This window comes from Hesperophylax consimilis, chromosome 23 (genome assembly GCF_061612785.1).
Source record: "Hesperophylax consimilis isolate HC1 chromosome 23, BYU_Hcon_1.0, whole genome shotgun sequence".
Taxonomy (NCBI): domain Eukaryota; kingdom Metazoa; phylum Arthropoda; class Insecta; order Trichoptera; family Limnephilidae; genus Hesperophylax; species Hesperophylax consimilis.
Window position 1 is genome coordinate 27,998,953 of NC_142858.1, and position 20,688 is coordinate 28,019,640.

Sequence of the window (20,688 nt, forward strand, 5' to 3'; positions counted from 1 at the left end):
GTATAAATGCTCGGGCCAGTTATTGTTGCATAGTATTTGGTTCGAGTTGTTTCCCACCCGCGTTCCGCGCCTTTCACCTACATGAGTCAGTTGTTAAAGTATCGCGCCGCCCGCAAGTACAACCGCTTTCCGCATAACCTATCTTGAGTTATTAAAACCACCGCGCCGCGCTGTAAACGGCAAATGTCATACTGCAAAATATCGCCGTGAAATAGTGCATAAAAATAGCAATCTATAACGCATTGAACCATTTCGCAAATCCAATATCACTATTCCTTTTCCTTGACCTCCTCCAATACTAACAATTACCCCACCGGTGATTACCGCAGTGCAGAGTGGAAAGGTGCCGACAGCTTGGAGATATTGGTAAGTCGATCAAACAATATCACAAAATACCGCAATTACAGTCCATTCGCGCCGCAACATTTGGTCCTATTCGAGCCGCATTATTTAAATTGAGAATTACATTTTGGTAATTCTAGAACCATATTTGTTCCTATTCAATCGCAAATCGCATTCATTTTGTGTAAGAATTCAGTTAGCAATACTCGCCCGCTATTTGAAATTACATGCCTAGGTATAGGTACTCTTTGATATTTTGGGTAATTAAATTATTTATCGATGTTGTTGTAGCAAATTTATTCGGTGCAAATCGCAAAGATATTCCAGCGTAATATATTCGTCTATGTATTAATGCCAACCTAAGTACGTACGTAAACATCGCTTGAGTTTATGGCACAATATTTAATTATTTGGAAAATAACTTCTCCACTATAATTCGTCAGTACAAATTGTCGCCCAGTACACTTGTGTTTCTTGCGCATTATTTTATAAATAATTAAACTTTTAGTTTAAAATAATTCTAAAAATGGAAGACAAACTAAAAAGACAATTAGTTTTACTAAAAGGTAAAAGAGATATTATTCTAAAAAGGGTTCAAAATTTAGTTTTGCTTGCAAATAATTTGCCAATTAATTTCGAAGCGTCACGCTCAGGTGAAGCATTTATGTCTGAATCTGAAAGTATTTTAGAAATTAAAAATAAATTTGAAATAATTATTGATCAAATTAACGAGAATACTCTTACGTCAGACCCGAATTCTGAACCAGATTATTCAAGCTGGGAACAGTTTGAAGAATTATACACACGTAATATTCGCGCACGAAATAATTTAAAACCAAATTTAGCTACAAAACCGCAAACATCTACATCTGCGTGTGCTGCTACGACTAATAATAATAATTTTATTAAGTTACCCGCTATAGAATTACCTACGTTTGATGGACGGATGGAAAGGCACATATTTTATGAAACATTCAAAACAAATGTTCATTTAAATTCACAACTATCTGATTCGCAACGCGTACAATATTTAATTGGAAAATTAACTGGAACCGCGAAAAATGTTACGTCAGGTTTAGTGCCAACTGGAGACACATATAAAATAATCTGGGATACGCTAGTCAATAAATATCAAGATAAGCGATCTCTTGCCACTTATTACCTGAATAACATATTTCATTCAAAAACCGTAGCTCACAACGCAAACAATCTGACAGTTTTTATAGAAAAATATTCAGCATCTATCGCCGCACTAAAACAATTGGGAATAGAAGACCTTTCGGATTTTATATTACTACAATGCGCTTTGCAGAAGTTAGAGTCGCAAACTGCACAAGCATTTGAGCTGTCAGTCCGAGAAATTGAGATTCCCACCTGCAAGCAATTGGTGTCGTTTGTGCAAGATCAGGTCAAAATTCTGCAACGAACTTCAACAACTCGTGGACCTAACACCGCCAACACACATTCAACCAGTTCCGGTGGAACTGGTCGCACAGCTCAACTCCGCACACATCATACTTACACGAGTACGCAATCAAAATGCCTTTATTGTCAAAATGAGAACCACACGCAACTGTACACTTGTACACAATTTTTAAAATTATCACCAAAGGAAAGGTTTTCCTTCGCAAAGGAAAAATCTTTGTGTTTTAATTGCTTGAGCCCGCAACATACATCTACAAAATGTAAATCAAAAGGCACTTGTCATAAGTGTCATGGCAAGCACCATACTTTTCTTCATTTTGATAAACCCAGTCAAGCAAACGCCTCCACATCCAATGGAGAAACTCAACCTAACGATGCAGAACCGCCGATATGTACTATGTCAGCAACCACGCGACAAGGGGCAACCACTGAAGTTCTTGCTACCGCCAAAGTTCACACTGTTGATCGAAACGGTGAAGAGAATACCGTCCGCTGTCTTCTAGACCCAGGCTCACAAAAACATTATATAACTTCACAATGTTGTGAAAAATTAGGCCTGGCAGTCAGTTCAGGAACGCGCTTCGCAGTCCAGGGTTTAGGTGGCAAAACGCAATCAATAAGAGGAAGTGTCACATTGACAATTCAATCTAGGATTGATCCCTACTTCAAATACTCCATAACCGCTCTAGTTTTAGAAAAAATTACCGCTCATTTACCTACTTGCACGGTGGACTTGACGTCATATAAATTTATAAATGTTCCGCTGGCAGACGACACCTGGGCAATGCCAGGCCCAATCGATTTGCTAATTGGCGTCAGTCTGTTCTCTCAACTGTTGCTACCAAATAAGATAATCACCCCCGGCTTTCCAGTCGCGATTCAAACCACATTAGGTTATGTTTTTATGGGTGACGCCCCAGTAAATTCTCAACCAAACACCGCATTAACTTTCTGCGCTACGCACGAAATTGAGAACTTAATGCAAAAATTCTGGGAAATCGAAGATATTGGTTCGGAACCAGCTCACAGCCTCGAAGAAAAAGAAGCTGAAGACATTTTTAAAGGCACCACAACTCGCCTCGAGGACGGTTCTTATGAAGTGGCTTTGCCATTCAAAAGCAACCCTTGTGACTTAGGTGATTCATTGCAAGCTGCGCAAAATCGGTTTTATGCACTAGAAAGAAAATTTAATCATCTGCCAGAACTAAAACCGCTTTATGATGAAGTGATAAGAGAACATATTCATAAAGGTTATCTGTCCCAGGTGGAAGCCTTACCGTCAGAAAACGCATACTACATCCCGCATCACGCAGTTAGGCGTGAAGATAAAATGACAACAAAGGTGAGAGTGGTTCTGGACGCAAGCGCAAAGACAAAAACTGGTTTATCTTTGAACGATATTTTACACACGGGATCAAGCCTACAGAATGATTTATTTTTCATTCTTCTGAATTTACGCCTTTTTCCTATCGCAATATCCGCAGACGTTCGTCAAATGTATTTATGTATAAATGTTCGCAAAGAAGATCGTCGTTTATTTATTTATTTTATTTATTTATTTATTTATTAAACGCCATAAAAGGCTTTTACAGTAATGTGAAACATGGGATTATAAGTACACAGTTCAGGGCTGTCAGAGACTTGACAATTAGAAATAGCATTTTTGATTAAAATAATACATCCACAAGCAGTTTTTATTGATGCTATACATATACATTTCACATATATGTATATATGTGGAATGTATATGTATAGAACACCATATATATGTTACACATAAAGAAGAACACAACAGTCAGTATGATGCAGTACAAACAGACATTTAACATTTCACAAACATATCAATTACATTCATAACCAAGTATTTTTGCCTTGATGCAAGACGGTGAGGTTTTGAAAATATCAAAAAGGTCTGTATACGTGTTGGCAGTGCGGTGAAAACGCGCCAACGGTGAATGATACAAATAGTTAGTGCTATGATTGTCACTGTGGAAAAGATGGTGGAGTCGAGTTGATTTAACAGGGACACGAAAATTTATAACACTTAACATTTGAGGGCAGTCTATGAGATTGTTCAGTAATTTAAAAAGTATAAGAATGTCATTAATAGTTCGCCGGGTAGAAAGAAGTGGTAGATTTAGACCAGACATTAATGTATTATAGCAGATATCAATTACAGGCTGTCTCAATTTGAATTGAACGTATCGAAGAAATTTTCTTTGTACTTTCTCCAAGCGGTGTAAGTTACAGGTATAAATCGGAGACCATACAGGAGATGCATATTCTAGGTGCGATCTCACAAGAGAGCAGTAGAGTAATTTAATTGACTCAATGTTTTGAAAAGTCCTTGTGTTACGCATTACAAAACCTAGAATTTGCATGGCCTTATTGGAAATTGTTTCACAGTGACGATCAAAGGTAAGTTTTCTGTCAAAAATAACACCAAGGTCTTTGATAAATGGTACTAATGCAATTTCATTATTGTTAATTGAATACGATATGGTTATTGGAGTCCGTGAACGGTAAAAACACATGTGGAAACACTTTTTTACGTTTAGGAATAATTTGTTTATTTCACACCAGCTAGCAAGTCTATCTATATTATGCTGAAGGATAAGTGCATCATTTAAACATTTTATAATCTTAAAAAGCTTTAGGTCATCTGCAAATAGAATGAATTTGACATTTTCGAAACATAAAGATAAATCATTTATAAACAATACGAAGAGAAGTGGGCCCAGATGAGAGCCTTGAGGAACTCCAGATGTTACTTTAAATTTATATGAGACTTTATTATTTAATTTTACCATCAGTTCGCGGTTACAGAGGTAACTATTCAACCATTTTAGGAATGATCCATGTATACCAAGGGCTTGCAGTTTCGCGAGAAGGATATTAATATTTAACTTATCAAAGGCTTTTGAAAAGTCAGTATATATTGAATCTACTTGTGCACGAGACGTGAAAGCTTCACAGATATAGTGTTCATACAATAGAAGATTGGTTGTGGTAGACCGACCGGTCACAAAACCGTGCTGTTCTGGAGTAATAATATGCCTAAACTTAACAGCAATTTTATCTAAGACAATACTTTCAAACATTTTCGGGGTGGTAGACAGTATGCAAATTGGTCTATAATTTAAAACACAATTTTTATCACCTGATTTAAATACAGGTGTCAAGTGATTAAGTTTCCAAGGATCAGGATATATTCCAGTTTGAAGTGACAGATTGAATATGTGTTGAAGTGGAGCTGCTATAAACTGAGCGCATTCCTTTATGAATACCGGTGGAATTTTGTCAGAACCTGACCCCTTCTTACAATCTAGAGATCTGATCTTTGTATTAACATCATCCAGAGAAATGTGGCATGTTGATATGTCAGTTACATTGGTGTATTTAAATTCAGGTATAGTTACATTATCATTTTTCTGTTCATAAACACTTGAGAAATGATCAGCAAAGAGGTCAACTATTTCTTGATCACTGTCAGCATGTTTTCGCCCTGAATACATTGATCGAGGACAGCCGTTGTTGTCTTTAAGAGAATTCACATAATTCCAAAAATGTTTTGGATTTGACTTGATAGTCTGCTCTAAATCTGTAATATAATCTGAATAGCATTTTTTAGATAGACTTTTACATTTATTTCGTAAAACAGAAAAAATTTTATAGCAGTCAGTGGAGTTATCGGATTTAAAGTTAATGTGGGCAATTTTTTTACATTGAATGAGTTTTTTTAGTTCAGTATTAACCCATTTTGGGTAACAGTCGTTACGTTTTACAATAGAAGTTGGTATGCAATTTTCAATAGTATCATAAAGGTTTGAGTTGAACACATTTGTTGCTTCTTCTACGTTTGTAGACATAAAAATGCGGGACCAATTGAGCGAAGAAAGATATAACCGCACTTGATTATAATCGGCTTTCTTGTAGTTTAGTTCGTGAACGGGAGGTTGGGGACTAAGGAGTTCAATGGGTGCCAAATAAATGGTCGCTTGTAAAGGGGGATGATGAGAGTCAATGGATACTATTGATTCACGCGATTCGCTGACATTACTATTATTTATGTTTGATATGACAAGGTCAAGAATTCTGTCATTTATATTTTTAACATGATTTAATTGTTTAAGGTTGAGAAAGTTGATGATATCAATGATTAATTGGGCTTTAGCAGAAATGGGATTTGAAGACTCGGTGGGTTGTACCCAGTTTACATTTGGGAGATTAAAATCCCCAAAAATTATTGATTTTGCATCAGGATATTTCAATTTCAAAGATTCAATTTCATCACAATGTTTACAATACACATCAGCACTAACTTGGGGGGGGATATACACACACACAATTATTATTTTTGTTGCTTTGAGTTTCACTAATATAGCTATTTGTTCAATGTTTTTATTTTTTAGTTTTAATAGTTTTGAATGGAACATCTTTCTGATCGATATTAAAACCCCGCCGCCAATAATATTTTCACGATCCAGCCGGTAAACATCGTAGTTGGTGAAGCCTAATTCAGGGGAAGATATATTTTCATGAAGCCAGGTTTCTGTTAGGCAGTACACATCGTTATTTATCGTTGGAATATTACACCTTAGGGTGTTGAGCTTGGTACGCAAACCTCTAACATTTTGGTAGTAAAATGTTAGTTTCGTGGGGAGTTTTTTGTATTTACAATAACAGGTTTATTGTTCTTATATTTGATTGTGAGACCTATTTCACCGTCTCGGGTTCTTTGGTCTAGGGTTAATCGTAAATTGGCGAGATAATTTCTTTGGGCTGGAGTTTGGTCGGAATAAATTTTAATGCCAGGGTACTCTGTTATGCTATTTTTTTTCGCAAAATATCAATGGCTTGGGTGGGATTGTCAAGCATCACTTTTAGAGGTCTGGGTTTGTCCGTTTTTTTTATCCCCAGACGAAAGGTTGTGATGTTGGCCTTGGTGATGGTTGAGTTTATGGCCGTTAGTGTATTTGATATTTTTGTCGTGTCATCTGTAATTTTGTCAATTTGAGAGCAGGCCAAGCTTTCAGGAAAGTTGAAAATAATAATGTTTTTCGAACGTTTTTTCCTCTCCTCGAGCTCGTCAGCAGCTTCGCACATTGTTAAATTTGGTAAATATGAAGATTCATGTTGTGAGGTTGATTCTATCAATTTTGAGGAGACCATGTGTTCATATGACTTAACCTGTCCCTCGAGGATTCCAACTTTGACACCAACATCCAGCATGGTGCCAGAGAGGTTGGAAAGTTTGTTTAGTAATTTAGTCATCTGATCTTTAGTTAGTTTAAGTGCCTTGTAAGTGATCAGTAATATTACTATATAAAGCACTAATTTCCTCCTTAGCCTTGTTGATATATGATAGTGCATCAGTGGTACTCATCTTGCAATTGGATTTTGTATATTAATAATTTATATAAGATGCAGTGACAACCCTGTTCATGCGTTGTCTATGACGAGAAGTGGGTGGGCGTTTCACTTGTACTCTTCGAAACTTTGATTGTATTAGTATTCTTCCTTCTAATCGGCTTTGTATGTGTGTGTCTAATGGAATCCAGTGACAGTTGAAATTTTAATTAATAATAAAGAATTACCGGTTAGGCAGCTGCAACTGTTGGTACACAATGTTAATTTTTGATTATGGTAAAGTACTCGTGGGTGAAAAACACTACTTTAAGCTCTTAATTTTAATATAATTATTAATTTGTGTGGAGCAAAAATTTACGTGTTGACTGTGACACTTAGTATTGTTACAATAGAGATGTTTATGTAGACGACATCGCTAGCTCTGCTTTAAATGAGCAAGAAGCTATCCGCGCGGCTGAAGAGTTGATTGAGCTCTTCCAGTCAGGAGGTTTTCAACTCGCTAAGTGGGCATCCAATTCCAGCACAGTTTTAGAAAACGTTCCATTGGAACTTCACCTGTCGCAATGTGTAACTTTCGATAATGAGGTATCGCTAAAAATCCTTGGGCTACGATGGCATCCTTCGGATGACATTTTCGCATTTGAAGTTACTCCAGACAATCGAACTTGTACGAAACGCAATATTTTATCATCTGTCGCTAGACTCTTTGACGTGATGGGTCTGGTAGCACCTATAATTGTACAAGCCAAGCTTCTAATAAAGGAGCTGTGGAATTTGAAAATCGATTGGGACGAAATCCCACCCGCAAGGATATCACAACAGTGGCAGCAGTTCAACGCGGAATTGCCGTCAATATCGTCGATTCGTATTCCACGTCATATAGGAGTCACGGAAGGATGCACGTTAATACTTGTTGGATTTGCGGATGCCAGCGAAAAGGCATATGGAGGAGTGGTATACGCTCATGTGACCACTCCTGATAACCGAATTAAGGTTCAATTAGTTTGCGCAAAATCAAAGGTAGCGCCGCTAAAAATCGTCTCCTTAGCACGCCTAGAATTATGCGCTGCATTATTGTTATCGCACCTGTTAAAAAAGGTAATTGATAATTACTCCGCTAGGTTTACTATTCATTCAACATTTGCCTTTTCTGATTCGACTGTAACTTTAAGTTGGATTCATTCATCACCTCACCGCTGGCAAACCTTTGTTGCCAATCGTGTAGCAAAAATACACGAAAATTTAAACAGTAGTCATTTTTATCATGTCGCAGGTGCTGATAACCCTAGCGACTGCCTGTCAAGAGGTATGCTACCATCGCAATTGATAGCAAATGACATTTGGTGGAATGGTCCAAAATGGCTTTGCCAGCCGCATTTCGAGTGGCCTATTTCACCATTTAAGCACGCAAATTTAGAACAGTTACCGGAATTGAAACCCAATCAGTATGAACAGCCAACTACTTTTGGCTTGTGCTCTCGTGTAGCTGATCCACCCGAAATGAAACCTAAAACCGATAATCGCCTCAAGACAATCGTGTCACCTTTATTATGCACGTTGGCTTCTCGCATTCATTCGTGGTCGAAATTAATTCGAATTGTCATTTACGTGTTTCGCTTCATTAGGAAATTGCCGCGTAAATTTGAGTTAAGCCATATTGACATTGCAGAAATCGCTATTATAAAGGCAGTTCAGCAAGTACATTTTTCCGATGATATGAAGTCAGTGAACGACGGCAAGAAAGTACGGCAAGTTCTTGCTAAATTAAATCCATTTATTCAGGACGGTCTCCTAAGAGTAGGAGGCAGATTGAGAAACGCCGAACTCGAATTTGATAGTCGTCATCCTATTTTATTACCCGCTCATGATCATATAGTTGATTTAATAGTAGATTATTACCACACTAAGAACTTGCATACGGGACCCACCTTACTTATGTCTCTGTTGAGGCAAAGGTTTTGGATACTTTCTTCGCGCAATTTGATTCGGAAACGCGTGCATCAGTGCAATACATGCTTTAAAGTCAATCCCAAACCGCAATTCCCAATAATGGGAGATTTACCCGCTTGCCGCGTCCGCGAAGCTAAGGCCTTTCTGCACACGGGGGTCGACTACGCTGGGCCGCTTCAAATAATCCCGCATAGACGTCGGGGTGTTAGAAGCCAAAAGGCATACATTTGCTTATTTATCTGTCTGGTGACCCGCGCGGTTCACATTGAACTCGCTTCAGACCTCTCAACCGAAGTCTTTCTCAACGCGTTCAAACGTTTTCTATCCCGTCGGGGGCCTGTAAAGGTAATGTATTCTGATAATGGGACAAATTTCGTAGGAGCTAAATCGCATTTGAAGGCTTTATTCGAACTTTTAGAGTCACCGGACTACAAGAAAGAATTCTCAGAAAATTTGTTGGAAAACCGTATCGAGTGGAAGATGAATCCTCCACAAGCACCCCACTTCGGTGGGATCTGGGAGAGTAACATTAAGTGCATTAAATGTTACTTAAATAAAGTTGTGGGTACATCTCTTCTCACATACGAAGAGATGCAAACGGTTCTTCATCAGATTGAAGCTATTCTAAATTCACGCCCATTATCAGTGCTCAGCGTTACCGATGTTTCGGCTCCATTGCCTTTAACACCCGCGCATTTTTTAACGCTCACTCCATTACAATCTTTACCCGCTGCTGATTTGTCAGATGCGCCAGTAAATTTGCTGCAACGAAAACATCTTGTCGATCGTCTCGTCCAGACTTTCTGGAATCGATGGCGAATGGAGTATCTGAACACGCTGCAATCGCGTCAGAAATGGAATACAAATTCGAATCCAATAACGAAAGGCACCGTGGTAATAATTAAGAGTGACAATATCGCACCACTACAATGGCCTATTGGCGTAGTGGTAAACGTCCACCCCGGCGTTGATGGGGTGATCCGCGTTGCGGACGTTAAGACTAACTCCGGAACATATCGCAGGGCAGTCGTTAAACTCTGTCCCCTGCCTACACAATAACATTAACGTTATCTTAGATTTAGTTAATTTAGAATTTAGTTCTACCGCGGGTTCAGTATTGTTTATTGAATCCTTTCATAACGTGTTTTTGTTTTTCATTTTTTTTCTTTGTTGTATTAGTTACTTTGACCATTGGTCAAGGCGGGGGGCATGCTCGGGCCAGTTATTGTTGCATAGTATTTGGTTCGAGTTGTTTCCCACCCGCGTTCCGCGCCTTTCACCTACATGAGTCAGTTGTTAAAGTATCGCGCCGCCCGCAAGTACAACCGCTTTCCGCATAACCTATCTTGAGTTATTAAAACCACCGCGCCGCGCTGTAAACGGCAAATGTCATACTGCAAAATATCGCCGTGAAATAGTGCATAAAAATAGCAATCTATAACGCATTGAACCATTTCGCAAATCCAATATCACTATTCCTTTTCCTTGACCTCCTCCAATACTAACAATTACCCCACCGGTGATTACCGCAGTGCAGAGTGGAAAGGTGCCGACAGCTTGGAGATATTGGTAAGTCGATCAAACAATATCACAAAATACCGCAATTACAGTCCATTCACGCCGCAACATATAAATTTATTGCCATATTAATGTTTATCTACACGTACAGAATGAGAAAGAAGTTAAAAATCTATTATTTTAATATTGCTTTACTGCACAGGCAGGGACACTCTTGTGAGGTGTCACATAAAAAAAAAAAGTCTTTTTCACAGCGAGGGTAACGGCTCATCACTTAACGGCCTGATCGAATCCAATTCAATGACTAACAAGTCAATTGTCAACAAGTCAAGATTCGCAGTCGCACATCGCACGGAACGTACACGTTTCTACATCGCGCCAAATTTTTTAAAATTACTACGCGTTTTAGAGCTTAAATATGAGTGATTCCTTGCTCCATGAATTAAGGAGCATTGTGCTTCAGCAAAGCAAAATGATTAATGAACTATTGACTCGTGTGAAATGCGTGGAGGCAATTTTGAATCGGCAAGTGTCAAACGTGAATTCTGTGAACAACGGCGCAGATACAAAACTACCTACAACACCTGAGTCTACCGTCCGCCACAGAGCGGGCGCTACAGCCAACGCCACGGCCCCCCCGCCGCACGCAGCCCACCGCAATGCTCCCGCTGACCCGCCGACCGACGCAGTAACCAAAGAACGTATACGGACTAGAGCGGCTACCAAAATAATTCAAAGCCAACTCGCGGCTACCTCTGCAAGTGGCGCCCTCGCAAAGGAAACGGAATTATCGGAATTAGAGTTGAATCCAGCTACAGAGCTCGAATCGGAATCAGCTCTTTCTAATAAAAAAGAATGGGTTGTTATCAAACGCAAAAAACGTCAACAGACAGCGAGGAACCTGATCGTCGGTAACTCTCAGATCACCTCCAATGTGAAAGTAGTTCCAAGGATCAAGAATATAATTATATCTAGGATTGAAAAGGATACTACAGTGGATCACATACGTGAGCATTTAGAGGTGAATAAAATTACGGGTTGTGAAATTCAAAAATTCGTCGCACACTCTCAGGAATACGCTGCATTCCGAATCGGAATAAAGGAGGAATTGTATGAAAAGCTCCTGCAGGAAGACTTGTGGCCACGAGGAGTGCCGGTACGACACTACAGGTACTTTAAACCGCGAGAAACTACTGCGACGCCGCAAACTGCATCTCACCAAGATAAGGAACCGAGCGCCCGGAAGTGACTAGATGGCGATGATGATGTCACTCATTCGTCTCTCTACTACCAGAATGCCCGTGGACTCAGGTCGAAATCGCAGGACTTCCTAATTAGCGTGCTAGGGCAAGAGACCGACATCATTGTAATTACAGAAACCTGGCTGAACAGTAGTGTATATAATGCACAGCTGTTTGATGAACGCTATGAAGTACACAGAAGAGACCGTCACACAGGACAGACAAGAGAAGGAGGAGTACTGGTCGCCTTGCGGCGGAATAACGATGGACCTCGTGCCGAGAGACTTCAACATCTCGAGACTGACGGAGAAAATATGTGGCTGAAAATTAATTTAAATGGATTGAAAATATACACATGTATTGTTTACATTCCACCGGCATCACCTGTTGAAAGGTATACTAGCCTATTTGAAAATATTATCTCAAATCACAAATTACTAAATAACAAAAAAATACTGCTAATAGGTGATTTTAATTTCTACTCGTGTTTAAATTTCAAAAACACTACTTCTGAATTTTCGTATGTATTGGATTTGTTTCAAATGTCAAACAAAAACTTTGTATTAAATTCGAAAGGACGTTCATTAGACTTAATTGTGAGTAACTTTGATTTGAATGTGTGCAAGTCTATTTCTTCGCTAGTTAGCGAAGATCCTTACCATCCATCACTGGACGTAGAGTTTCTTTATATGAAAAAAAAATGTAAAAATGAACCAGTCAATGATAATAATAAATTTATGAGTAAAATGCGCGGGTGGAAATTCGAAAATGGCAATTTTAAACAGATTTATAATCACTTACAATCGCACGATTGGCAACTTTTGATGAATTTTGATAACGTTAATTTAGCCGTAGACTATTTCTATTCTACTATTTATAATTACTTCGATATGTGCTTCAAAAGGAAACGCATTCCGAAGAATGAAAGAAAGTATCCTCAATGGTTTTCCAATGAAATTATTAGTGATATAAAGCGAAAGTTCAGACATTTTAGAAAATGGAAGAAAACTGGACTAGTAAGAGAACGTGAAATGTTTTGTTGTCTTAGAGCTAAAGTTAAACGCAGTATGCAATTGGCCCATACAAATTACATTAATATCATTGAAAAAAACATCAAATCTGATCCCAAGTCGTTCTGGAAATATGTCTCATCCAAAAGAAGTGATGGTGGGTTTGTCGACCATGTCACTTGGAATGGACAATCACACTCGGGAATTGATATTCCCGAAGCATTTGCGGACTATTTTAAATCGGTTTACAGTCAGCAAGTTACGGATTTAAGTTCATTTAAACCGGGGAATTATACATCATCAGCAGCGCAGAATGTTGATATTCCTAACATCACAAAATCTGATATGTTAGCTGCAGTTAAAAAACTCAAAGCGAAAACGTCATTTGGACCTGATTTTATTCCGTCATTTTTATTAAAGGGTTGTATAGAGCCTTTATTAATACCCCTACTTTATATTTTTAATTTTTCACTTAGCACGGGAACATTTCCTAATTTATGGAAGATCTCTAAAGTTACACCACTGTATAAGGATGGGGATAAATATTTGGTCTCTAACTACAGACCAGTAGCGATCCTCTCCTCTCCGGCAAAATTGTTCGAACTAATAATTCATAAATATATCTACGCCCAAGTAGAACCTTATTTAATAGACGAACAACATGGTTTTAGATCTGGCAGATCGACTGTGTCAAATCTGATGGTCTTTACGGAATATGTATCTCAAGCTCTTGACGGTAACAACCAAGTTGACGTCTCATACAACGACTTCGCAAAGGCTTTTGATACCGTAGACCCGCTGATACTCTTAAATAAATTAGACCGTTTTGGATTCTCGGTAAAAATTTTACATTTATTTGTAAGTTATTTATCAAGTAGACAGCAATACGTAACGTATGGTATTTCTAACTCGTCGTACTTTCCCACAAACTCTGGGGTTCCTCAAGGGTCTAATCTTGGTCCTTTACTTTTTTCCCTTTTTATTAATGACATTCATCATGCTATAAAGTTTGCGAAATTTTTGTTATTTGCAGATGACTTGAAGCTATTTTTAAGAATCCGGACCTTAGAAAACTGCGCACAGCTCCAGAGAGACATAAATGCTATCGTGGTATGGAGTGAAATTAACAAATTAGGTTTTAATTTTAAGAAATGCGCCATAATGTGCTATACTAGAGCAAACACTGTGATTTATTACAACTATAGGATGTCTCAATGTTCTCTTAAACATATTTCTGAACCGAAAGATTTGGGAATAACCTTTGACCCACACTTAACATTTCACGTTCATATTGAAACGATATGCAGCAGGGCTTTGAGAATGCTTGGATTTGTGCTATGTAACTCCAGGCATTTCTGCAGCTCTGCCGTGGTTCGCTTGCTATATTTTAGCCTAGTACGTAGTATTTTGGAAAGTGGCTCAATAATATGGGGACCAGGGGATGCAACGTACACTTCTATGGTAGAGAAAGTACAAAAGAAGTTTCTACGTTATCTTTATCTTAGAGACTTCGGGTACTATCCCTATTTATACCCATCAGCCTTCCTTTCCGGAATGCTAGGTATCGATAGTCTTGTCAACAGGCGGAAAGCTGCGTTGCTGATGATGGCCTATAACTTGTTGAACGGTCACATCAACAATCCAGAAATTTTGAATAAAATTTTATTTTACGTCCCTGATAACTTCGCAAGAGCGCGTAGACACAAACCATTCATTCTTCCGAGATGTAGGACTAACATACCATCAGCAATGCCTCTCGGAAGAATTATAGGCCTTCTTAACTCACTAGCCTCTGACATCGACATTTTCCACCTGCGCATCACTAAATTTAAATTGCTAATTAGGCAATTATGATTGTATAATGTATCTTTGTTAATGGATATTTTTATTCTGTAAATATACATGTAAAATATAAATAAATAAATAAATAAATAAGGTTCACAAAATTGCTAGTAAAAGCCATTTCCTATAATTCATCAAGTGGTTAGCCAGTTTCTTAGAAAAGCTATCAATGCACTACTAACACAGCGTCCTTGGGGTGATTTTTAACAAAACCGCCGCTATACAAATTACGATAAAATAATATTATTATTAATAACTTTTATTGTTATAAAGTTAAATCGATAATTTTTTTTTGTTAATTTATTATTTTTAATTTTGTAAAACTCTATTTTTTAAATACATCTGTTTGGATTTCACTTCGCTTTTCGATAATGAATGAAGACAAATCTTGGAAGCGGAAATTATCCCATTTCCCAACATTCGATCGAGCTGAAAGTTGCCAAATTTACTCACTGTTGATGACAATACATTCTGTGAACTTTTGATGACAATAACACACACACGCGAACGTATATGCGTTTCTCTAAAATCGGATGAAATAACAGTAGTTTTAAGAATATTTAAAGTTTACAGCAGTTAAGATCCAGTCCCTGGGTAGAAAGGTTCAATCCTCAGTCAAATGAAAAAAAAGATATTTTATCTTAAAAAATAAAATTGTATGGATCGAGTTTTTATAACAAAGTTATAAGTGCAGATTATATAATCGAGACGATTTTATCTTGAAATTAAATAAAATGTTGTAGTTACGCAAAAAAGTCTGGTCTTTGATGACATTTCTTAAAAGAAAAGTCATCAAACAACGTGAAAAAGGCTGGTGAAAACAGGAGCGTTAATTGAAAAAAATTTCGACTGTGATTGAGACGTTTGATTCTCGATAAGCCATTCATTCAATAATCGAGAGATCCCCGGTAAACACCTGCCACGATCCGTTTAAGAGTATAAAATTTTAATCATCCTCAAGCATTACGGTCATTCTTATAATAATTTGATCACGAACTGGGGTTTCAAAATACTTAACCTAAGTGACCGACCCCCCTACTAAACGACCCCCCAAACTCTTGTTATAACAAAAACGCTTACCCAAACTTACGAGAAAATGTCACGGAACGCCATTGTATGGAATTGGGATATAACAAGACAGACCCGTGAAAGATCACACGATAGTCATAGAGGCGCAATTGCTTGCTCTAAAAACTCGTCGAAACGTGTTCCACTAATATCACGCGAGCAGCAGTGCGCGGGAACCGGATGCGGTAGTTTTGGAGATTTAAATGGATTATTTGAAGATACAAAAGTGGTACCTATTTTTTTGCTTTGGGTCACATCTAAAACGGGGATAGTCTCAATTCTCGACAAATTAGTATCTATTTTAAAAAATTGGAAAATAACAATTTTCTGTAAAAATATTGAAATAATAATTAATAATATTATTCCAGCTTATCTGAATTTTTTAAATGAAACTTAAATTCAAAGAAAAAGTACTTCAGGAGTTCAATAACGGTTTTACAGACACAGAGTGACGACCGAAATCAGTTTTTTTTATAATTAAAGGGAGACCCGTTAATTATGAGGAGACCAAATTTTTATTTTTTTCTTTTATTTTAAATATTACAATTTTCAACTACCATACTAGGCTAATGCCCATGTTATGGTCGTCATACAAATCCCGCAAAGACCCGCCGACCGACGCAGTAACCAAAGAACGTATACGGACTAGAGCGGCTACCAAAATAATTCAAAGCCAACTCGCGGCTACCTCTGCAAGTGGCGCCCTCGCAAAGGAAACGGAATTATCGGAATTAGAGTTGAATCCAGCTACAGAGCTCGAATCGGAATCAGCTCTTTCTAATAAAAAAGTCACATATAAAAAGTGGGTGTGTCAAGCCTACGCAAGACAGAAGTGAAACTTCTAGTATTCCTCTCTCTCTATTTTCAAATTTAATTTATTCCTCTCTCTCTATTTTCAAATTAACCGTATGAACCACAATCAATTACGTATTTCACTCGTATTACACTCACGACGCAGTATACTAACCAAGCAGCTGATGCTTGGCGTGGCGCAGTTCGCTGGTGTCTGAGAGAGAGGAAAGAAGAGAAGAGAGAGAACGTTCGTGAGCGGCTCCCCCACCTCAACAAGCGCATATGGTGAGAGAGGGACAGTGAACGGTGAGCGGTGGTGGGGGTACCCGCATTTTCGTGTCGATTCTGACTCGGTTTTACTCCGTCCCCGAAAATCCATTACGCGCCTAAAGAAGTTTCACTTCAAAAAGAATGGGTTGTTATCAAACGCAAAAAACGTCAACAGACAGCGAGGAACCTGATCGTCGGTAACTCTCAGATCACCTCCAATGTGAAAGTAGTTCCAAGGATCAAGAATATAATTATATCTAGGATTGAAAAGGATACTACAGTGGATCACATACGTGAGCATTTAGAGGTGAATAAAATTACGGGTTGTGAAATTCAAAAATTCGTCGCACACTCTCAGGAATACGCTGCATTCCGAATCGGAATAAAGGAGGAATTGTATGAAAAGATCCTGCAGGAAGACTTGTGGCCACGAGGAGTGCCGGTACGACACTACAGGTACTTTAAACCGCGAGAAACTACTGCGACGCCGCAAACTGCATCTCACCAAGATAAGGAACCGAGCGCCCGGAAGTGACTAGATGGCGATGATGATGTCACTCATTCGTCTCTCTACTACCAGAATGCCCGTGGACTCAGGTCGAAATCGCAGGACTTCCTAATTAGCGTGCTAGGGCAAGAGACCGACATCATTGTAATTACAGAAACCTGGCTGAACAGTAGTGTATATAATGCACAGCTGTTTGATGAACGCTATGAAGTACACAGAAGAGACCGTCACACAGGACAGACAAGAGGAGGAGGAGTACTGGTCGCCTTGCGGCGGAATAACGATGGACCTCGTGCCGAGAGACTTCAACATCTCGAGACTGACGGAGAAAATATGTGGCTGAAAATTAATTTAAATGGATTGAAAATATACACATGTATTGTTTACATTCCACCGGCATCACCTGTTGAAAGGTATACTAGCCTATTTGAAAATATTATCTCAAATCACAAATTACTAAATAACAAAAAAATACTGCTAATAGGTGATTTTAATTTCTACTCGTGTTTAAATTTCAAAAACACTACTTCTGAATTTTCGTATGTATTGGATTTGTTTCAAATGTCAAACAAAAACTTTGTATTAAATTCGAAAGGACGTTCATTAGACTTAATTGTGAGTAACTTTGATTTGAATGTGTGCAAGTCTATTTCTTCGCTAGTTAGCGAAGATCCTTACCATCCATCACTGGACGTAGAGTTTCTTTATATGAAAAAAAAATGTAAAAATGAACCAGTCAATGATAATAATAAATTTATGAGTAAAATGCGCGGGTGGAAATTCGAAAATGGCAATTTTAAACAGATTTATAATCACTTACAATCGCACGATTGGCAACTTTTGATGAATTTTGATAACGTTAATTTAGCCGTAGACTATTTCTATTCTACTATTTATAATTACTTCGATATGTGCTTCAAAAGGAAACGCATTCCGAAGAATGAAAGAAAGTATCCTCAATGGTTTTCCAATGAAATTATTAGTGATATAAAGCGAAAGTTCAGACATTTTAGAAAATGGAAGAAAACTGGACTAGTAAGAGAACGTGAAATGTTTTGTTGTCTTAGAGCTAAAGTTAAACGCAGTATGCAATTGGCCCATACAAATTACATTAATATCATTGAAAAAAACATCAAATCTGATCCCAAGTCGTTCTGGAAATATGTCTCATCCAAAAGAAGTGATGGTGGGTTTGTCGACCATGTCACTTGGAATGGACAATCACACTCGGGAATTGATATTCCCGAAGCATTTGCGGACTATTTTAAATCGGTTTACAGTCAGCAAGTTACGGATTTAAGTTCATTTAAACCGGGGAATTATACATCATCAGCAGCGCAGAATGTTGATATTCCTAACATCACAAAATCTGATATGTTAGCTGCAGTTAAAAAACTCAAAGCGAAAACGTCATTTGGACCTGATTTTATTCCGTCATTTTTATTAAAGGGTTGTATAGAGCCTTTATTAATACCCCTACTTTACATTTTTAATTTTTCACTTAGCACGGGAACATTTCCTAATTTATGGAAGATCTCTAAAGTTACACCACTGTATAAGGATGGGGATAAATATTTGGTCTCTAACTACAGACCAGTAGCGATCCTCTCCTCTCCGGCAAAATTGTTCGAACTAATAATTCATAAATATATCTACGCCCAAGTAGAACCTTATTTAATAGACGAACAACATGGTTTTAGATCTGGCAGATCGACTGTGTCAAATCTGATGGTCTTTACGGAATATGTATCTCAAGCTCTTGACGGTAACAACCAAGTTGACGTCTCATACAACGACTTCGCAAAGGCTTTTGATACCGTAGACCCGCTGATACTCTTAAATAAATTAGACCGTTTTGGATTCTCGGTAAAAATTTTACATTTATTTGTAAGTTATTTATCAAGTAGACAGCAATACGTAACGTATGGTATTTCTAACTCGTTGTACTTTCCCACAAACTCTGGGGTTCCTCAAGGGTCTAATCTTGGTCCTTTACTTTTTTCCCTTTTTATTAATGACATTCATCATGCTATAAAGTTTGCGAAATTTTTGTTATTTGCAGATGACTTGAAGCTATTTTTAAGAATCCGGACCTTAGAAAACTGCGCACAGCTCCAGAGAGACATAAATGCTATCGTGGTATGGAGTGAAATTAACAAATTAGGTTTTAATTTTAAGAAATGCGCCATAATGTGCTATACTAGAGCAAACACTGTGATTTATTACAACTATAGGATGTCCCAATGTTCTCTTAAACATATTTCTGAACCGAAAGATTTGGGAATAACCTTTGACCCACACTTAACATTTCACGTTCATATTGAAACGATATGCAGCAGGGCTTTGAGAATGCTTGGATTTGTGCTATGTAACTCCAGGCATTTCTGCAGCTCTGCCGTGGTTCGCTTGCTATATTTTAGCCTAGTACGTAGTATTTTGGAAAGTGGCTCAATAATATGGGGACCAGGGGATGCAACGTACACTTCTATGGTAGAGAAAGTACAAAAGAAGTTTCTACGTTATCTTTATCTTAGAGACTTCGGGTACTATCCCTATTTATACCCATCAGCCTTCCTTTCCGGAATGCTAGGTATCGATAGTCTTGTCAACAGGCGGAAAGCTGCGTTGCTGATGATGGCCTATAACTTGTTGAACGGTCACATCAACAATCCAAAAATTTTGAATAAAATTTTATTTTACGTCCCTGATAACTTCGCAAGAGCGCGTAGACACAAACCATTCATTCTTCCGAGATGTAGGACTAACTTACCATCAGCAATGCCTCTCGGAAGAATTATAGGCCTTCTTAACTCACTAGCCTCTGACATCGACATTTTCCACCTGCGCATCACTAAATTTAAATTGCTAATTAGGCAATTATGATTGTATAATGTATCTTTGTTAATGGATATTTTTATTCTGTAAATATACATGTAAAATATAAATAAATAAATAAATAAATAAGGTTCACAAAATTGCTAGTAAAAGCCATTTCCTATAATTCATCAAGTGGTTAGCCAGTTTCTTAGAAAAGCTATCAATGCACTACTAACACAGCGTCCTTGGGGTGATTTTTAACAAAACCGCCGCTATACAAATTACGATAAAATAATATTATTATTAATAACTTTTATTGTTATAAAGTTAAATCGATAATTTTTTTTTGTTAATTTATTATTTTTAATTTTGTAAAACTCTATTTTTTAAATACATCTGTTTGGATTTCACTTCGCTTTTCGATAATGAATGAAGACAAATCTTGGAAGCGGAAATTATCCCATTTCCCAACATTCGATCGAGCTGAAAGTTGCCAAATTTACTCACTGTTGATGACAATACATTCTGTGAACTT